At 42.2% G+C, this 22,699-nt stretch overlaps 1 protein-coding gene across 3 annotated transcripts in view; it reads left to right on the top strand.

Annotated features, from left to right (window-relative positions):
- The window catches only part of UBE2I (ubiquitin conjugating enzyme E2 I), a 154,783-nt gene that overhangs the window by 5,289 nt on the left and 126,795 nt on the right, over positions 1 to 22,699 (top strand). Inside the window, exon 2 of one of the 3 annotated variants that reach the window (XM_086940584.1) lies at positions 16,632 to 16,792. The exons of the other annotated variants lie outside the window; for them this stretch is intronic. The gene's annotated coding sequence lies outside the window, so the exon portion shown is untranslated. The remainder of the gene's footprint in view (positions 1 to 16,631; positions 16,793 to 22,699) is intronic. 3 annotated transcript variants of the gene reach the window in all.

The raw sequence follows: 22,699 nt of genomic DNA, 5'->3' as shown, positions 1-22,699 counted from the left end.
ACTGGGGAATTATCACTATTCCCTGAGGGAGAGGAAAAGGTTGGCGACTGTGGTATTTGGTAGCCATTGACTTATCGATTTTGTGCTGCAGTACAATGAAGGATCTTGGTTTGTAATGGACCCTAAAAATGTGGGAACGATTAGGGGAGAATATGGTATTGGCTAGCAAACATAATAGTTTTGTTTGTATGGGCACAAGTGCAAAATAGTTTAACTTTAAAAGGGAGCATAACCACAGTTTTGTTTTTTCCAGCATTTGAAATTTTGCATGTTGAAAGTTTACATTGTTAGCCTCGATGCATGCATAAACATGTGTACATGCATATATTGATATTTTAGAGTTTGAAGTGGTGATTCTGCAACTGCGGCACAGATGCAGTTTCCATAGAAAATATATATTTTCTGTCTTAATAACTTTGATGCAGTTTAATGAATGTGAATAAAATTTGTCACTTGGCATATTCAGATATTTGCAGTGACAAGCTTCAAGCACCTGTGCCAAAAGTGGTGGGGTTAAAATAGTACTCTTTCCCTTATAAGATCCCAAAATAACTTTACACTACATTAAAATATACTGGACTGATTTTCAAACCAAAGTTAGCATTAAGGTAGACTTCATCCAAAATATGGTTTCGTGTATATAGCGCCAGTAGTTTCGAGAGTTGAATTTGTAAAAGGTGTTGGGTAGGCTTGAATGGTTTAACCTTTTGTTAGTTGAATTGATGAATATCAAATTCAAGACATCTGTCACACTGACATTTTTCTTGATGTATGATTAACTGATGAAGAGTTGAAATATTTTTACCTTTCCTGTTCGGAATTGGAGTAGTAACAGTTAGAGAAATCTGGTTAATGGTTCCAAGCATTGGATACAAAAAAGTGAGAAATATGCAAACATTTTAAAAATGCATTGTACATATAGAAAATGTTCAGAAATTCTTGAGCGGAAAGCAATGTTTGTACAGCAGACTTGAGTTTGAACACATTTAACTGTTATATAGACCACACGCTTGTGATTAGTCACCAGCACAGATTTGATTGTAATCCCAGCCCCCCTGATATACCTCAGTTTATAAAATAAATTGTTGCATTGATGTAATATTTCAGGAACCAGGAGTATACGTTTTGGGGGGTCAAGTAGCCTTACAAAGACAGGTAATAAATGGCTCCTCAGAATAACCCTTCTGTCATTTTCCAAGATGGCATCTATAATAGAGGAAGAAGAGACCTGTATAGAAACAGAACACGTTATGTTTTTAATCCTTTTATGTATATACACCAAACAATATTTATGATCTGAATACGAAAAAAAATGTTTAGTACCCCTGTTTTAGATGCATTTTCATAGTTCACTTTGTTTTGGCAATTGCTCATGGTGCGTTTGCGGAATGTTGATCATTTGAGAAGAGCATATCGACAGGGACATCTTTTTGTAGCACAGGTTTTGCAAGTGCATGTATGTGTAAGTTCTGTGCATAGAGACATGAGAAATTTCGTTTGTTTTAGCACCCCATCAATACCTTCCCATCCACATGTACACAGATCTTTATCTACATTGCACAATCCCAAACTTACACATCTGATAAAGCAGAACTCTTTTAATGAGTCCACGCACAGAATCAGTGGAAGGTCACTTAGTTGGACTGACCTGTTGAACTCACTGTACCGAAAATTGTCAAATGTGACAGTCAAAACTAACTTTTCTCACACTCACAGGTATGTTTTCTACGTCTTTAATGTCAAATCCTACTTCTGTCTCAGAATATCCTTTTTGAAACTTTACAGGTTCACAAGTTAAAACTCCAAGCTTTGTTCCAGTATTTCTCACTGTCTTCACATGTAAGATTATGTGCCTGGATCAGAACATTGTGCATCCTTGGGTCAAGTTTCTTGCATAGAATATGAAGCAGGATTAAATGTTTTTTTTCTTTCCTGTTCCATAACATATTTATTACTGACAACCCTTGACTTGTTAACATTGCTACAAATTGAAGTAGCACAATACAATCTGCCATTTGACAGTACAATGACTCAATTGGACCCATTTCGAACATCTCACTCGACATGTGGCACAGCACGAAGGACCGCTTCCTCCAATGTGCTGTTAAGTTTTTGAACAATATTACCTGCACCGAGTATCTCTCTGCAGGCACCAATTCCTCATTGACAATATTTCTCCTTGCAATAAATAAATTCAGTGTTCACAGAAGCATTAGGAATGTTTTTGCGAGTTACCATCTCCAAGTTAATCTTGTTCGATGTTGATGACCAGAATTTATTAAGTTGCACAGGTAGAAGTGTTGCATTTTTTGATGCAGGCAAGGTCAGTTGTTCCACTTGAAGCCATTTGTCGGAGTCTCTTACATTCTTTGACAGTTCAAGATAACGGTCTAACAATGTGCAGTTGAAATTGAAATTCTTCAGTTGAGAGCTTTTTTTTTTTCATGCTCTTGTACAAGTTTGTGCTTCACTGGTTTGGTTGCAGCATCTATATCAAATAATGCGTTTGTTGGAAGATCATGTAACAATATCCTTAATAAAATTATTTTGCTACATCCATCTCTCTGCTTGCCAAAGTTGTTTTTTGTAACTTTTTTTTGTAGTGGTTGGAGGGACAAAGCTTACTGTGTCAATAAGTGTAGACGTGTAGCTGTAGTGACTTATGTCAAACAGCCTTTTCTCTTTCAATACGAATCTCTCCTGCGTCACTTCTGCGTCTAGCTTCGATCCATGTTCCAGAACATAAAGTAGGCTTGTCTTTATTTCGTTATCAACATATTTTTTTGGTCACAAAGTTGTGTAGTCACACAGACTTAGTCATTTTGAAGGGTTTTCCTTGCAGCTGAATGAAATGAAGAAGACTCTCAACATGTTTATTAAAACGTTCCCCTCTCTTTCCCATAAGTTTGTGGTGAGGAACGGTTTCACGATGGTCCGTTAATTTAGAATTTGTTCTCTCTGAAAACAATGCAAATAGAAAGAAATTAATGGTAAACTAGGTGCCATTGAGCAACCTATTCTTTTAGATGTCTGATCAACAATTTCCTTGGAGCTTTTCTGTGATTTCTGGATAGTCTGTTCCGGTTTCATATTTTAAGCCACAACATTGAACCTTCCCTCTGTCTTTCACCACAAAACGTCTTGTAATGTAGTTTCTAAAGAGGTATGGTTTTTCCACCTCTAGCTTCTTCACTCTATCCAAATGCCAGGACCCATATCTCTGGTAGTTTATGCAATTACATTTGTGAAACACAGTAATCGGTGACTCCAGTGATCACATGCAGCTCCCAATCACGTTCCTTATCAGCACGGACCAAGTTTTTCACCAGTGCTATCAATTGTAAAACATTTCCCCAGTACTTGCAAAGTTCAGATTTTTCTTGACATTCATTGCCAAACTCTACGAAATTGGTTTTCTGATTTTGAACTGTGTATTGAACATTGTCTGGCTTTGCATTATGTCTTTTGAATGAAGGGCACCTTGTTCACGTCCGAGATAAGATGTGCAAAACCTAATTCGTCATTCTTGTACCAGACAGCTTTCCAACGCAGTGTTTCTATAGCCTCGGATATGATGAGCATACCTTGTAACAAACTAAGATAATGCGTTACACTCAATCCTGACTGGACAGTTTTGCTTCCAAAGATTTCAACCTCAGTAAGTGCATAGTTTATTCCATATCCACTGAGCACTTCCTGCGCACTGAAGCAACATTTGTCATGTGGAAAACTTTTATTTTTGGAAAAGATCAAATTTTACTGGATTGCTCCTAAAATGCCAACTACAATATAAAAAACACCTTCATCGCAGAATAGGCTGAGCATGCATATTTGGATTAAAATGTATGTGTGTATATATATGTAAATATATATATATATATATATATATATATATGTGTGTGTGTATATGTGTATATACACATATATGTGTGTGTATATGTGTGTATATATATGTATATGTGTGTACGTATATGTGTGTATGTATATGTGTGTATGTATATGTGTATGTATATATGTGTGTATATATATATGTATATGTGTATGTATATATGTGTGTATGTATATATGTGTGTATATATATATATATATATATATATATATATATATATATATATTAAGAGCTGTGCATACTGTTGTGTAGTTTGTGACTGGAGATGGTATCACTGGTAAATACATAACTTTCTCCAGTGGGATGGTATTGTGGGAGAACAGAGCAGGAATTTCAGTCCACGGAGGAACTGTCTTCATCCTTCAGTCTGCACTGAATAAGCGATCTAATAAATTCAGTGAAATTAGCTTTGCGGACCGCAGAATCAGTAGAAGATGATCCATGCCACTCTGAAACTTTCTAGTAGACTGTGATTTGTTGATGACTTGTATGTATAGGCATTTATATAGCGCACTACTTACCCGTAGGGTCCCAAGGCGCTTCGACCGCTGCGAAACCCTTCCTGGCTTCCCTGAGAGATGGTCCCTTAATGGGTATCTCCAGGGTGAGACCAGGCATCCCCGGCGGTCTGGTGGGGCCGTTAGTGAAGATGAGGCAAGCTAATGCCCAGAGTTGCCGAGTGTGATCGCTGATCAGAGTGGGCACCGAGGCGAGAGAATTATCGAGTCCGCTGACCCAGGTCCAGAAACCTGCCGCGCCGGGAATCGAACCCTGGTCCCGGGCCGTCCTCTGCTCTCGGGTCTGCCGCCTCTAACCAGTGAGCCACTGATTTTGCACAAGTAAGCAAAGCAGTTGTGTTATAAGTTTGCAGCTTTTTATTTTTATTTTAAATAGGTTTTTATTTTTCACAGCTGCAATGCAGTACAGAAACCATGCATATATTATAGTAAAGTATGACATTACAGTACAAAAAAGCACAATCAACACCTTTTTAAATCACATCTCTGCAGCATAATTACGTTAAGATCCAAGCCCCACTTGTAGGTCACTTGGTCACGCTTTTTACTCAGTCAGAATCCCCATCATCTTGTTCGGGCGGCCGGTCACATATATCCCCCCTGAATTTGTTCCAGGCCCCCCAGATTTTACTCCACTTGTTGGGGCATCCCCGATTAATAAGCACCGTTCTCTCATCCACCATGGCTGCATCCATGTCCCTCCCCCAGGTAGTAAGTGTTGGTGCCTCCACCGTCCCCCCATTTCTGGGCAAAATTCCGTTTAGCAACCATGATTCCCAGCGTAGCCCAGCTCTGAGCCTGACAGGTTAGGTCATTAGGTTCCCATATATTTAGCCAACAACGTCTGGCCTCTGGTATTAATGATACTCCCTCAGATTGTGACATTGTCCTCATGACCCTTGTCCAGTATTCCTTGATTTTGGGACATTCATATATGGTGTGGAAAAAGGTACCTTCCTCTCCGCAGCCAGAAAGGGTGTGGTGCTCTGCCTATTCTGTGTAGGGTGTGTCTGGTATAGTACGGTTGATGTAAAATTCTGAGCTGCACCAGTCTGAGCCGTGAGGGTATGCCCAACTCCCATGGAGAAGCCAGCACTTCCTGCCATTCTGTGTCGTCAAACTTGCCCATATCATGAGACCATTTATCTCGCAGGGATCCTGTTGGGTCTGGCAGATTGTTTATCAGCTTGCGATATGTGAGTGAGGTGGCTTTCTTCTGCATGTATTCTGTAAGCAATCTATCTTCCATGAGGGATGCCTCTGGGACTGCAGTACCGGGCTGCAGTGCTGACATTAAGGAGTGTCTAATCTGAATGTACCGAAACTCCTCTGAAGATGCTAGTTCATATTGCTGTTGGAGGCGCTCAAATGTAATTATTTTGCCATCTTGCCACATGTTGCCCACAGTAGATATACCAATGTCATCCCAGTTGTCAAAGCCCATACTGTTTCTAATTCTACCCAAGCGTTTTATGTCCCGCAACGGCGTAAGCTGGGTCAGAACTCCGCCCCATCAGAGTTTGGCCTGGGCGGCATGCCAGATGGCCACGGTGTCTCAGAGTTCCAATGAGTGTTTGAGTCAGTTTTTTGTCATAAAGGGGGGAAAGCATACCTTTTGTACCAAATATTTCCCTGTCCGCCTTAAATTCTGGGTCTGACTGCGGGGCATGCAGCCATTGGTTGATTACCTTGAGTTGCGCTGCCCAATAATAAAGTTGAATGTTCGGGAGCGCTATCCCTCCATCATACCAGCCGCGCACCAACTTGGATTGCGTGATGCATGCTGGTTTGTTGCCCCATATAAGGCCGGAGACCTGTGCCGCTATTGTCCTTAAGTAATTGGGTGGCACCTGGAACGGCGTATTCTCCAGTACATATAAAAAGAGAGGTAGGGACATCATCTTAAAAAGCTTTGCGTTTCCTAGCAGTCAGCGGCATGGTACCCCAGTGGCGCACATCTCTTTTGAGGCGGTCTAATGGTGGTTGCAGATTCCGTTGAAAGAATTCCCCCGAGTCAATAGTAACATATATGCCCAGATATTTAAATGAGCCCTCCGAAATCGGGAGTGGGCAATCCGTGGGACGCCACGGTGGGGGGTGGGAGGGGGGGGACATGCAGCACATACATTACTGATTTAGACCAGTTTAGAGTATATCCAGACGCCCTTCCGAAAATCGTACAGATATTAAGGGTTAGAATGGAACGTTTCGTAGAGGACAGATACATCAACACATCGGCATACAAGGAGACGCAGTCCTCCCAGCTATCTGTCCACCTGAGTCCTCGTATCATTGGCTCCCACCGTATCCATGCTGCCAGTGGTTTCAGCACCATAGCAAAGAGCAGCGGTGACTGGGGGCAGCCCTGGCGTGTACTGCGTGCCAGGGGAAAGTCTTCAGACATGTGGCCATTAGCAGTGACATGAGCCATTGGTTTGGTATATAGCAGCCTAACCCATGCAATGAACTTCGGCCCAAAGCCCAGGTGATGGAGCACTGCGAACAGAAAGAACCATTCAACCATGTCGAATGCCATTTGTGCATCCGACAGCACCACCGCCGGCTCTCACAGACAATCTGCATGGGCAAGAACTCCATGCAGATGACTCTGATTGAGGGCAGTATTCCTGCCTGGCATAAAACCAAACTGGTCTGGATGTATGATTGTCGGTAAATGGGGGTTAGCCTAGTCGCCAATAGTTTTGTGAGGAGCTTAGCCTCTGCATTGAGTAATGATATAAGGCGGTAGGAGGTACATCTATCAGCCGGTTTCGGTATAGCCACTATGGTGGCCATGTGCTGATCCAGCGGGAGTTCGCACACTTTTAAGCTGTCAGTGAACATATTTAGCAAATGAGGGGCGATGGTCCCGGCTGGTTTCTTGTAAAGTTCGATGGGTATGCCGTTGGGCCCCACGGCTTTACCCAACTGCAGCGTCCCGAATGCCGCCTGTAGCTCTTCCACCACCCTTTCGCTGCCTCAGGGTTTAGCCTAGGCATATCCAGATCTTTCACGTAAGTCGGTGCCTCCTCGTGTCATGTCAGAGGCTGACGAGTAGACCGTCTGAAAATGGCACGCCAGTGTGCGCACAATCATTCGCGCATCAGTTGTAGCCTGTCCCTCCTCTGAGCTAAGCTGCGCTATCCATCTGGCACCCTTGTCCCTTCTGTCTAGCCAGTCCAGTAATTTTCCGGCTTTATCACCGATGTCCTATATTTTGTCGTGTGACTTCTATTTGTTGTTTGGTCACTTCCTTAAGGTGCTCTCTGTCGCCTCTGCATGAGATGCAAGTTGTGGGATGTTTCAGCAGCTTTGTTTTTTGATGCCTACATCTGACTCAGCTTGTTTTCCAGCAGCTACTTCATTGGTACATTCTTGAAAACGCACCATGGCAGTATCATGTGTGCTGGATGTTCCAGACAAAGAAGAGCTTTTTTCAAAATGATCAAGCAGCAATTGTAAATCCTTTCCTGGTAGAGTGACTTAGAAGTGGTGTGCTGCCTGATTCACAGGATTTTACTGCATGAGCTGCTTAACAAGTTCCTGCTCCGTACTGTGTAATTCTAGCTTGTTGATACACCAATCATATTAATTGAAGTGATTAGCTCTCTACTTTTGCACTTGTTTTAGATTGCATGGACAGTCATCGTGTAGCAGAAATTTATTTTTGCTGTGATGTAATTCATGAAACCTGATTTGGAGAGGACCGTACACTTTTACAGCATGAGTGTGTCGGTTCATTAGATTGTCTTCCACTTCTTCACTTATCTTCAAAGACCTCATCAACATTGTTGGCTTCTGTTCCAAACTCAAGAGCCTTAGTTTGTAACACTTTTGCTTTGCTGATATTAAACATTGGTGTAAAAAAATCTTTAGACAACATCGGGCATTCTTTGACTCCCATGATTTGCGGAGCTCTGTGTTATCTCAAAATGTGTCATACAGTTCAAAATCTAAATCTCCTATGGCATTCTGTGGTCTTCTTTTGGCAGCAAGAACTTCAGGAGTCAAATCAGCTGAACACCATAAGTGGCTCCTTTTTTTTTTTAGACTGACAAAAACAAATTCTGTCGTACATTCTCACCAGAAATATCTGAAGTTCATTATTATGGATACAGTTTCATGAATGTTGACCATTATTTCTCTGATCTCACTGAGTGGGAACCCATAGCCAGCACTTGAGTGGCTTTAAAACTTAATTTGTTTTTTTAAAGAACATAGACCTAATTGAAGGCTGGCATTTATATTGCCGCTGGGAGCTCATTGCACATTCATATTTTCGATTGTATGCATGCATGCAGTTCGGGTGAGCATACAAATCTGCTGCGGATACATTAACCTCACTGTTTAGATCAGCTACTCATCTGAAACTTTATCTTGGAAGAAACTAGCTGCAGATAAAAACATGTTTGCCCTGTGAGACTTGCATACTATGTACTTTGTTCTTTTGTTACTTTCTTTGGCCTTGTTCTGGCTAAACCACAGATAACCTAACACATTGAAGATCCTCTGCTTTCTGATCAGTTGTTTGAGGTGGGCGAGGGGTAGCCATCTATCTTCTAAGTGGATGGGTATTGGGTTTGGTTGTCATTGCTTTCTTAGAAAACTCTGATTCTTATTGTGATTCACTGGTTTCTGCAATTTTTTTTTTACTTATCCAGGCTTTTTTCCATTGAATACGACTTGTAGCACTTGTTACATTGATAAAATATTTGATACACATCCGTTTCAATCTTTTGTTTACTTCACCAGCCACAGTTGATGTTAGCTATTCTTTCGGATTAGTTTGCCATATGGCACATTTTCTTTGAGGGAGACTTCAGATTTTGTAGTTGGCAACACTGTCAAGAGGTAAAGATCCTTACCACCTGCTTTGCTCGTGTTCACAAATTTTAAACAGAAAACCTGACACAAAATATTGAAACAAATTACTAATCCGATGGCTAAAACTCATCATTATAGACCTGCCATCTTGGAAAATGGCACAAGGATGGCTGAGGAGTTATTTTCTGTCTGTAACATTACTTAGCCGATAGGCGGCTGTAAGCTGTCAGTAGAGGGATGTTAATAACGCAGTTCTTAGTGGTCACCCACATTTAGAGTGCAGCGATCTGTCCGTTTTGCAGTGCTGACCTAGTTGGTATCACACTTGCTCCATTTTCTTTGTTTTGCTCTGCTGATTCACTTGCCTGACCTCGTGCTTTACGAAGGAAAAAATAAAATAAAAAGACTATCTGCTTAATGTTCATTATGCGTAGACTGTTCAGATAAGTCCCTCCCCCGCCCTTTTTTTTTTCCTCTAAGTTTTGTTTTAAGATCTTGTTGATTTCCCGTCTTTTACTAGTCACAAGATGCTTGAATGGGGATTCTGCGTCTGTTTTGCAGAAAGTGATAGTGCTTGGCTGTTGAATAATATTGTAGTATCCTGACTTTGCTGTGTGGTGATCAATATCCTCTTGGGCCGATTGTTATTTACTCTCTGTGCCTTCGTTGTGAGGCAGTCTCCTTTCTACTATGTTGAAAAACTTTGTGAGGCGGCAGTTTAGTTGAGTGACAGTAGGGTTGAAGCATAGCTTAACTGCCTGCCTAAAAGTCCTTGTGCCATTTTGTTTGAAGGTGGGGGCAGTGCAGAGAGCTTCTGCCCAGTAGACTTTAAGAAAATGCAGATAACCTGCACGAGACCCTCACTTCCATTTCCACAGAGGCAGCAAGTAGGCTCACCTGGTTTCTTTTTCCAGGGAGGTAGGTGCAGGAGTATCAGTAGGATGCACAGGCGGTGTCTTAAAAAGTTTTCTTTCGTCTTCATTTTGAATCCTACCCTGAAGTATGGTTGTGGTTTAAGGACTTTATAATCGATGAGCACGGACCAGCCATGTGCCCTTTTTGCGAAGGTTTCTTTGTCTTCAATTATGGATATGGATTTTGTTGCTTTTGTTACTGCCTTCTTAAAGCTCTGAGTTGCAGAGGTGGCTCACAGGTTAGTTGGACCTAGTTTTGATAGAGAGCCTAAGATGTTCTCTCTGGTGTGGGTGATTTTCCATGGCATGCCATACTGTCCAGAGGTGTGAATCTAGCGATCCTTGCTCAGCTGCCCTGATCTTTTGCCAGCTTTTTATGAAAGCCCCTCCTAATCAGTCTGCTTCTTTAGGCCTATTTATTGACTAATTTAGGCAGGAAACTCCTAGATCGGGAGGTCTAAGATCGCTCTGTAGGTGCTGATTTTATCCAAAGCAATTTCATCCCTCGCAATGATTCGCTTTCATAAGTTAGCATTGTTTGTAGCTTTGCTTGGATGACCAGTAGTAGTGGATCTAAGGTTAGGCCTGGTAGTGCTTTTTTTAGGGACTTCATTGCTAGTGAAGTAGTAATGCCTTTCCAATGCTGGACCTCCATCGGAGGTTTGTACAATCCTCTGCTATCTAATAAGTCTCCGAGGTATTTGCATTCAGTTGCTGGTTGGTTCTAGGCTGTATCCGCCCAGATGGTTCAACATTTTTCTTTCTGGAGTAGTTTATTGCCACAGTTTTTGATTCACTTAAATTGATGCGTAATGCTTTTGCTTCTGACTAGTTTTCGGTCGTATTCAGGAGGTGCTGCAACCAAATTGGCGTTCTGCTTATTAAGACCAGGTCGTCTGTGATTAGACGGTTAGAAAGGGACATTTTTCCTAGTTTCGGGGCATGTGATATGCTTTTGTTAGATTCTCCTAGGAGGTCTGCCATAAAGAGACTGAATAGAGAGGGTGCTATAGTATATCCTTGTTTTAACCCTTTGGGGGTATTAATTCGCCTGCAGAGGTGTCCCATGTCGATTTTGACCCAGATGTCTGTGTGTAGTAAAATCAACTGGTTTAGGAGGGCTGATGGAATCCCCATTTTTAAAGTTTCTGCCATAATCTTGCACGATCTACATGATCGAATGCTGCGCTATAGTTTATGAAACATAAAAATAGCGGTTGCTTTGCCTTGCCTCTTTGGCTACGTCAATCAGCAGGGTCCAGGTCATGCTAGTGATGGTTCCCATTTGTCGACAGAAGCCAGTCTTGCTTACAGGGATGAAGGATTTTGACAGGGCCCAGGATGTTAATTCTTCCAGGTTCACTCCTGCATAGTACTTGGCTTCATTGTCTATTAGGGCGACAAGACAATAGTTCTTTGTGTTGGCCTTGTCTCCCTGCTTATAGATAGAGATCATGGATCCCTTCCAAGAGTCCGGGATGACTTCTGTTTCCAGTACCTCGTTAAAGACTGACACCAGGGCTTTGCTTCAGTACTCCAGATTGTGTTTGTACACCATTGGCCTGGAGCACCTTCTAGCCTTCCTTTGGCTATTTGCATCGTAATTTGCAATGATGTAGCTAGTCACTGTTTTGGGGCGCTTCCAAGACTGCGGCGAATTTGCGATGATTCAACGTGGTGTTGAATTGTATGTCCCCGTTTGATTTGAGTTTGGGCTCTTCCCTGGGTATTTTGCCTTTGTCACCTTGTTTGCATTGGCTTCTACCCCAGTCTGTTTCTACCCCTTGTTTCCTGTTATTAAAATGATGGTATAAATATTTTACCCTATATTTCTCTGAGATTATGAGTGTATTCCTTGGTGGCCTGGCCGCTGAAGGGTGTTGATTGTACGCCAAAACCGGGCACTATTCTTGACTTTTTAATCCTGCAGTAACCTTGCCTAGAATGATTCATTTTCTTGCTTTTTTTTTTATCCCACTTTTTTCTTTTTAGAGTTGCCTTCAAAGTTCTCTGGTCACCCTGCAGGGCTGGGTTTTGAGGGTTCCTGCGGAGCTGCCTTAAAGTTTGGTTTATTGAATGTTTAAGTCTTCTGGTCTGGGGGTGGTTGTTTGTCGGGATGCTTGCTGTTGTCCGACCTTTGTGGCAAATTTGTCCATTAGGGCCTTAGTGAAGTTCTCCCATATGGTTAGCAGGCCAGTCCTCTTGTCAATTTCTTGGCAAACGAGGGTCTTTGCAGATTCTGATAGTTTCTCAACAGAAGCAGAGCTGCACTTTATTCGATTGTAGTCTGTGGTGTATTCTGTGCCAAATGTTTTGCTTACCTCAGTTAAGGAGTTGGCTTTTGCCTTTTCATCTCTTGCGTTAAATGGTCACTTTGCTCGTTCTCTCTAGTTAATAAGACTACATTTTGTGGAACACGGTAAGTGTAATAGAAGTATAATGAAGGTGGGAGGTGATTGTTGAGTGGAAAGTCTGGGCCGGTGGGTCAATTTCAATTAAGCAGCAGTTTAGAGCCACAGGTTGAGATGTTTGAGCTCTCGTAGTAAGAAAGTTGATGGTCTAGTTTGCTTGTTTGAGTTGGCACCTAACTTGGAATTTTCCACTCTTCTAATAGCTCCTCTCTGCTTGTGGTGCCAAGGAGGTGGAGATTGAACTCTCCTGCTAGTGATGTTCTCTGTGTGACCCTCTTCTGAGATTCTTGTCAATTCTTTAATTCTTTACAGTCTTTAAGCCTGTGCCTAGGGTGTAAGTTTGTTTATGAATATAATTGGCCATTCAACTTCGTTGAAGGTGATCGTTGTGGCTACGGCCTGTATGGTGCTTGAGGAAACTATATGTGGATATTGAGGTATAGATTATCAGGCCACCCGACTGGTGTCCGTATTTGCACCCCTTTATAGCGGGGACGGAAATGTCAGTTACAATGCAACTTAAGGATACAAAAACTTATTTTTGGGTTGATAAACCTTCATCACAAATTATGCATTCCCACGTTATGATGTGGTGGTTGTGGCTTTTTGATTTTGAAGGAATGTTTTTTTTTTTTCTTTTTGCTCCCAGAAGATCTAGCAATTTTCAAACGTTTAAAGTATCAAAATATGTATTCTAGATCTTATGATACTTTGTTTGATGGTTTGCTTACATTTTAACCTTATTCTATTGTTTTTTTTAATTGTATTTATGAAGGAGTATGTGTGCATAATTAGAAGTTAACTGTGTGTATTTTTTCCACAAAAAGCAAAGTGTATCTAACATTGTTCCCCAATTGATTTGAGGGTTTTTTTGTGTGGTATTTTTGTTTGGTATATGTTACTAACTTATGTTGATTCATGTACATTAGTTGGGGTGAATGTCCCTTAAATTTGGATTTTTTTTTTCCGGGGGCAGATGCATGTATTCCAAAGTCTGCTTAGATTTCCATGTGTGATGTCTAGTGTAACTAGTGTTTGAATGTCTTAGTGAGTACTGCTCATGCTTGTCCGATACTTCGCAAATAGGACTTTGTTCTATACTAAACTGAATTGTTTTTAAATGCAACCCAGCCCTGTTAAAACTTGGTTTCAAGTGGCTGAGCTGCATACCATCTTTTAACTACTCTGCACTCCTGAAGGTTTTAGCTGCAGTAAATAAGTTACAGCTAATGTTTACCTGCAGTTGGGGAGGTGGAGGTGGAGGTACTACTTAACCACCCTTCCCCTCACCATCCCACTTCCAATTGTGACCGGAAGAATCTGCTTCAAGCCTGCACTCCAGATGTGCACAGAACCTAGAGCACAGGAGGGTAGTAATTGACACCAGCATTATGGGCTTTCTGATTTGCACAGTCCATCTCAGCCTTACATGTATCAAGCTAAATATATTTATTAAAAGAGTTAGAAAAGCCATTTTATAGTTGGTGTCAAGTTTAATTGGGTTAATTTATTTTCAAGTGTTTGTAGATTCTAACTAAGCTAAATCTACAATCAATGTTTGCAAAAAATTACCTGCTTCATAGTGACCTTGGTAATGTTTGGGCAGTTTATCGAAGTGACTGGTGTAAGGGATTATAGAGGAAGTCCTGAAAGCTGCACTTCCCATTTGGAATCCAACAGAAATTTTAGCATGCTAAGCCGAAAAGTGGAGCAGAATTTGATGTACTCCAACTTAATTTTTCGGTCTCTCAAAGCGCTGCTCGCCTCTGCGGACAAGGATTTTCATAGAAGGGCTTTAAGCACTGCCCTTCATTTCCATTGGCTGGCGTCACTGTTTATGCTAAACGGTGGCCTGCCGTTGGAGATGAGGGATTTTAGCCGCTGCCCTTTCGCCTTTTGGTACGGCTCATCCGGACTGGATTGCCTGCTTCACGGCTGTCGTGAAGCAGTTTTATGTCAAGGAGGCGTGTTCTATAAACAAGCCGTGCGATTCAGTCCAGATGGGCCTGACCAAGAGGAGACAGGGTGCAGCGTGTTTATTTTTGCATTGCGCTTTCGGAGCGCTTGTAGTGAGTCCTCGACTTTGTTTTAATAGGGCGTAGGCTGTTAATTGTGCGCCTGCTCTTCCCTTTTCACAATATTTTGCTTAATGGTAACCAGGAAGGGTGTTTGTTTTGGGCGTTTTTCAGGTACTTCCTTGGCTTTCGTCACTGTTAAACCTAAGGATTTTGTACAACAGTGTGGTAAAAGCCAGGGTTGTGTGCGACACTGTTTATTTTGCACTGCACATGGTTTTGACGGATTGCACATCACGATTTAGGGAACGAGGCTGCGCACGACATATAACTGTGCACAAGGCATGGTTACACACAACACAAGGTTACAGGTGAATTAGGGTTTTGGATTAAGCCTTCTTTCTGATAGGAAGGGACAGTGTATGGCACAGGGCAGTGCATACGCAGGTTTTGTGTGGGGAAGGGCCCTTAATGGTTTCTGTGCCACACAGGGGTCTTCTAGGCATTCTGTGTACTAAAGAGAACCAGCGAACAGCCTTGTTGCACATACAACCAAACATGCTGCGCGGGTCACGTGTCCATGTGCAGTCTTCACACGCAGATAGTTCATTCTCACGGGAGACCGGAGCAGACGATGTTGAAAGTGTTCGAAGAAGATGGAATTGTGTTTTTTTGAAAACAGAGGCTCCAAGTCACATTCTTTCAGACATTGCTTGCGCACCTACACAGCTCTACTTAATTTTCTGGACATCTTGATTACTTGCCTAGCGCCTCACTGCTAAGATAAGTGTGTGGGATGTGGGGGTGCTGCAGGGACTATAGGCAGTAAGACGCAGATGCGAGCGATGCAGGGCCGTTTGAGTTGCATCCTTCTGGTGCACATAGCTAGCGTTCAGCGGAGTTGGCTAATGACCTAATCTGGTAATAGACTTCCAATTCTCTAGTCAACTTGTGGCGCGCTTTTCATAATGGTAAATTGTATCAATTTTTATTCCAAAAGCAGAGTTCTCACATGTATGTTAGCGCAGGGTCTAATTCTTTTTAACCACTCCCATTTTTGCCAGAACCAGGTAGCCTGAGTTTCCAACGATCACAACAGTGGGCAAAAGGGGAAGCCCTGAGTAGATCTCTGGTTTATCTGTACCGTGGTTGGTTACTTAACTAACTACAGCACATCTCCGCAAGTAAATTACTTTGATTTGCATTATGTTATTTGATTGGGCTGGTATTAATTTTAATCAACCTTTTTTACAGTTATTCCAACAGATTTCTGAATTCTCCCAGAGTCACCTGTCGTCTATAAACCTGCTTAGGGATTGTAGTCTACGCATGGCTACTGAGTTTGTGGCGGGCCTGATGCAATGCCTCATGAAATGCTTGGGAAGCCCATGTGGTAGTAGGTTAAGAGCTGTCTTCTGTTCCATGTGAGGGTTGCATATCCAGGTGATCACGGTCTACCCCAACCATGGCTCTGAGTGTCAACTGTAGGACTTACCTCCCTTCCAGGGACCAGGTGTCGGTCTTGAATTCCTTTCCGGATGTGGTTGAACTGAACGTGGGTGGGCAGGAGTACTTTACTCGCCACTCTACTTTAACTGGCACGCCACTGTTGACACCCCACTACAGACACTACTGCTGACCTGCCGCTGCTGGCACGCCACTGACCTAGTTCTCCTCTGGAAGCCTTTGTATTATTCCCAAACCTATAGTTTAGAGGGCAGTGTAATGTGAATATGTAAAACCCCACTCTGGGTTAATGCTGTCTGGACCAATACTTCAGCATCATTGGTCAAGACTACATTTAAAGGAAGACATTTATTTTCTTAGCCCTGCATCTGAAGTAGAGGAATGGAGCGGCACTCAGTAGGACAAGCATTAAAAATGCAATGGGTCTCTCCTTTCATTAAGTTGAAGCAATTTGCTTTGCTATACAATACCATTAGCAAAGCAAATGACTAACTTAATCAAAGGCGAGACCTATTGCATTTTCAATGCTGGTTTGTTTTGGTTTAGTGAAGAAGTGAATGAAGAAAATTCTTATCTGTCTATCCTCCTTGCAGGAACCTCTGACTCTGAGAGGGGTGGAGCATGCTGACAATCGTATAAGCGCCAATAAGGAAATAAAATAGACGCTCACTCGACCCAAGATATGCCGCAAAATCCACTTTTAATCCAGCACCATGAGCTCTTTCGACCATCTTGGGGCCTTGACTCTGGCCGAGTGAGTGTCTATTTCCTTCTGGGGGGGGGTGGGGGGGGGGGGGGGGAATTGTGTCTAAGCGTATCGCACATATGTGACTCTGCTGCTGCCGTACTATTAACTTCCAGGAGAATATTACTTTTGTGACCGCTGGCAATGGACCTTACTTTAAGAAATTGTGCTGGGGACAAGATGAACACACTGGGGAAGTTGTGATCAACTGAGGGGAGGTCCTGGACACACCACAGAGGGTTGCAAAATGACCTGTTTTCCTGTGTGTATCTGGTAGTAATAGGGTGGCTTAAAGCCAAGTCCTGGGTGTATTTTTACAGGTTCATCATAATGATTTGAAGGCTTCCGGCCAGCCTGGTGTGTAAGAACGTCCATGTGAGCAGTATGGCTTTCGTGAAGCACCCATTAGGCGGTGCATTGAGGAAGTTAATCATTGCATAGCTTGCGTATTGCCGTGCTACTGGACAGCGGTCACGATTTTCCAGTGCACAAAGTTGAAAAGCAAGAGACTTTTCTGGCACAGTAGTAACATACTTTTCAAGCTAGTTGACATGTTTTCCTCCAAATTCAGCTGGTCTCTGCTTAGCGCTGGTCTTTATAGTTTATTTATAAAGTACCTCTTCCCCATCCAGTTCTCTCAGTGTATGTGCACCTCCAAAATTTAGGATCCAGTGCTGACGACTAAACGTTATGCTTCAGCTTCCTGTGGTATTTTGTTTTTCTACAGGTTTGTGGACTTATTCCAAAAAATGCTATTATAAACCCCCTTCTTCACAGGAATTCTTTCATTTATGTAATTTTATATATTTCACTGAAATGGCATTACTAAGAAATGAGCATTTCGTCCATTGGGTGACCTATTCTCTGCCCGTTTGCCTTCAAACTAGTTATTTAGTCTCCACGCTGGACAGTGCATTTAGATAATGACAACCCCAAACCACTGTCCAGAGTCCATTGCTTTAAATAACATTCTATTTATGAAACCTAAATGAATCCTGAACTTTCTAACTGCGATTAACTGTTAATCGCTGTATCATGCTGAAAACAGCTTCAGTATTATCCCTCTTTGTACGGACGACCTGTTACAAGAAAAGCAGAATTAGATCTAAAATTCTGCATACTGAAATATGTATTTATTATTTTTTTTAACCAGAAAGGATAGTCCAGCCATTTAAGTTTTGCCTGGGAAAAAAAAACCTGTTCATGCTAATCTAATTTTTCCATAGAATGTGATATAATTACCCAATGGGTCACCTGTATTATGATCCTGAACCACCACCTCTATGGTTGTGACATTTATAAACCACTATGCTCTATGGTTGATGCCATCAGAACTCCCTGATAACGTAATATTATCCTACAGTGTTATCCTTCATGTGTCCTTTATGCAGATGCTTTTATTGTACAAAATACATTGGTATAAAAATCAAATCAATATCTCAGACCAGCATGGTATTTCACTGATACTTGAGCATAGATTTCATCCAATGCGAGGTCTGTTTCAGCTTTTTTTTTTTTGCCTTCATTTAATTGACATCAGAACAGTGCTCTTTTCACAACATTATGGTAACACTGGTAAGAGAAACACCAACTTAATTCACGCCTGGCACCACAGTCTCAGGCAGCAACTGCCGACCAGTGAACACTCAGTGATGTTCTACATTCCAGCATGATCCCCGACTGAGCCCACTCAACACAAACCCCACATATCCCCTTCAACAAAAGCAAAATATATCTGTATACTGAACACCATGAGAAACCTGCAAAAGAATACGGGAGGAGAAATACAATGTCCCCACATAATGGAATAAAAATGTTCATAGGAAATAAATACATGCAACAGCATAACTAAATGAAGTCTACTAATACATAATGAATTCATCAAATTTCTTAGGTGCGTATTTCCTCCTTTGAGAACTGACGCAACTTCCTGCACCCCCCTCTCCCTTGATACATCTGCACCCATTTTCCTGTACACAATCAACACTAGGACCGGGTACCACCACAATCATACTTTTGCTCCACACGTTAACATTTTCCAGCACCACCACACGATCCTTAACTTGGCTCGCTACCATAGGTGGAGTACTTAGATTGGCCTTTTCTCACATGACTAGGAATAACACTCACCAGATCACTAGCCCTCACATCAACCACTCTCCCTCAACAATTTTTTGCACAATATTTTTCCTGCGCATGCCAGCGCAATTCCAGCGCAATTTCAGCACCCTTCCTACCTTTTCAGTCAAGGGATTTCCTCCCCATCCACTCCCTGTTCAACTGGACACTCACCACTCTATCCCTTAGCAACGAAAATGGAGACATTCCTGTACTGACCTGAGGGGTCATTCTCATGGCCCACAATATATTACGAATAACTTTCTCTTAATCCAACCCATTAATCCAAGCTAGCTGCAGTTAATCTTGATTACAGGGTTCACCCTTTCCACAAAACAATTGCTGCTAGGGTGATACAAAGAAGTCTTTGTGTTTGATGCTATTAGATTTGAGGAAATTACTCCTTTCTTTGGAGACTAACTGGACAACAGTGTCCGTCACCAACTCATGAGAAAGCCCCCCCACCCTGATAAACTCCTCCTGGAAAAAATAAATGATCACACTTTAAATCACACTACTAACAAACGTCACCTCAGTCCACTTTACATATAGTCTACCAGCACCAAAGCATACTTGGGTGAACGTTCAAGGATTCCAAAAGGACCAGATAAATCGAAAGCCAACTTATGCCGTGGTACCCCATTACTCTCAACAGTCAGTACAGGTAGCGGCACAGCAACTTTTGACTTGTCACTCAAAACACAAGCATTGCATTCCCTCACATAGCGTTCCACATCCTTGTCAACACCTGGCCACTAAAAATCTTCCTGAATTCTCCGTTCCGTTGCCTGCATGCCTTAGTGCCCCTTGTTTGCTAATTCCAGAATCCTGGACCTCATGACGTTGGGTACTACCAAACTGTCACATCTCAAAAGAACATCAACCCCTGTCAATTCATTGGCTGATCTCCAAAATGTAACTGCTGCTTCTTCCATTTCACATGCATATGGCCACTGCCATACCACATACTTAGTCACCTTCTGCAACACATCATCTCCACAGGTAGCCGGACACCATTTCTATTCAGATAACACTCAATCGGTCATTGCTTACACAGAGCACACAACTTCCAAATCATCCTCCTTATCCTCATATCAGTCTTCTCAGCAACCGCGATGAACAATCTGCAGCAAAATTAGACACCAGGAAGAAACTGCAAATCCGAATGACATCCCTGCATGCCATATTGCCACATTGCAATGCGAGTAGTTGCCCTTCCACCACTCCCAGTCTGGAGGAATTCAACTAATGGCTTGTGATCAGTGTGTAGAATGAACTGATTACCCCACAGAAAATTCCTAAGTAATGAACTACCCACCACAAACCCAAGTGTCTTTCTCTATTGTGGAATAAGTTGATTTGGCACCACAAACTGCTCTAAACACAAAGGCAATCTCATTTTTGCAATCCTCTCTTCTCTGCATCAAAACAGCACCCAACCCATTTTGGTCGCATCAGTGGTGACAATACATGTATCATGATTGTCAAATGATTTTAGGGAGTTGCGCAGTTACGATATCCTTTTTTTATGGCTCGCCTACGCAGCGCGCATGCGTTCCATAGGAGGAGACCTTTTGCAATCGATCAACACTGCCTTAAAGCGTGCACATTTTGCATTGCTTGCCATAGAAACTCATGCACATTTGGTGTTTCCCTTGCAGGAGCGAGCAGCGGCACCATCTGCTTGCAATTATCACGCCTGGCACTGCTCCGCTTACTAATGATTTTACAGCTTTTATTGCTTGTTTTCGTTTTCCTCCTGCCTTTTAGCCTCCCGCTCAACTGTCTGCATTCATTACACAGAAACAGCGTCCCCGTGTCAGATCACCTTTGTCACAGAAAATGAGTAAACACTTTTTGGTTAGTTGCATTAAATGCAAAGTGTGATTGCATTTGGAATGTGGACAGGCTTGCAAACATGTTTTCCTGTCACCCCGAGGCTACGCCATCAGGATAGTTACAGCCGAGCGGTGAGCACAAACAGACGTCCGCTCTAAAAAGACTAGCTCTTTGTGTACATGATCTGAGCTCAGCGCATCAATTACGTTTTTTCTCACAGGCAGCAGGGCCCCGTTAGAGGAACCGGTAAAGTATTTCGTATAGTTGGTTAAACGTATTGATAACTAGACAGAACCCAGCACTTTCATTGAAGAGAAGGCGAAACCACAGCAGAACAAGCATTGGCATAGCCAATAAGTCTCTCCTTTGGGACCCTAGAAGTGTTTATCCATGCAACTGTTGATGTTGCATCAAAGATATTGTGCTGCATAACTAAATACTTATAAGGTCCCAAAAGCGAAGACCTATTGGCTATTCCAATGCTTGTTTTATCAAGTCAAAAACACTCCACTCGTACAACCCCTTTATAAATTGTTCACGCAAGCAGTCTTGGTAGAAACATTTCCCTCAAATTTAGCATAGTACTCAATCACACCTAGAAATGATTTAAGTTGATCATTATTACTAGGGGCCACTGTATCCTCAATAGCTCTCAAAAGCTTTAACTTTGGCTGATTCCTTTAGTAGAAACATAATGTCCAAGATAGTCCACCCCATCACAACAAATGGTACACTTATCCTTCTTCAGTCAATCCAGAGGCATTCAAGACTCCAACACCTTCTACAACCGGTTATCGTGTTCAAAATTATTACACCCCACATGCCTTTGAACAGATTGTTCATGAGCCTCTGGAAGACAGACTAAGCCAAGCCAAAAGGCATACGTCTATCGCTAACTGCTCCTTCAGGAGTGACAAAGGAATTTAATGTCTCAACTCCTCTCATAACTCCACCTGGTGGGTAGCTGCTGACTTATCCAAGGTCATAAGTACAGTAGAATCTTTTAAAGTGGACAACAACTCATTAATATTGGGAAGTGGTTACCGATCAACCCAAATGTTAGCGTTCCAATTGTGCAGGTCTACATACAATCTTAACAGTTAGTCAGATTTCTGCGCTGAAACCACAGGAGCCAATCATTCCGACCTTGCAATTGTTTTGAGAATGCCCAATTTGCACAGTTTATCCAACTCTAACTTGTGTTCCTTTTAGTATGAGGAATGAACTTGTCTCCGCTTGTGTACATTGGATGGCACATTATCTTTTAAAATAGTGGGGTGATTGAATCCTCTGATTTTTGCAAGAGTGTCTGTGAAAACACCATGTAACTTCGCTACCCACTTACATTAATCTACATTACACATCGCATTGTTGCACATTTCTGATAACCGTTGCCTGGATAAGACCATTGGGGTCCAGAACTGTCCAATTTCCTTGTTCATTCCACCCCAACAAGTTAGACCCGCCCATAGCTACAAACGCTGTACAACTGGATGTTTTGTTTTCAAACCACAAAGTGGCTTTAAATTGACCTAAAACGTCCACTTTCTTTCCTCCATATGCATAAAACCACGAGATTCACTCAAGCAAGGGACGTTCAATCATGCAAACTCAGATTCTCCGATCAAAGTGAATGGGGAACCCGATTCGGCCAATACGGACACATAAATTGTAATGATATCACACATCAGAGGTATCCTTCCGACCACTTGGTGCACTGTTGATGCTGTGTTCGGCTCGCCGTTTCAGAATGAGAAGACCACATTAGTATGACACTAGTCTTCCTCAGATTGACCTCCATCCTCAAATAACTTCACTATAGTGTCGCCACGTACCTTCTGACCTTTGAACGAGTTGCATATTCTCGCAAAATGGCCTAGTTTACCACATTTGAAACACTACGCTTGCAGCTGGACAAGCTGGACAATGTTTGGTGGTGCTCACATGCGTTCGGATACC

This window comes from Lissotriton vulgaris, chromosome 10 (genome assembly GCF_964263255.1).
Source record: "Lissotriton vulgaris chromosome 10, aLisVul1.2, whole genome shotgun sequence".
NCBI classification, from domain to species: Eukaryota; Metazoa; Chordata; class Amphibia; order Caudata; family Salamandridae; genus Lissotriton; species Lissotriton vulgaris.
This window is presented reverse-complemented; position numbering and strand designations above follow the sequence as displayed.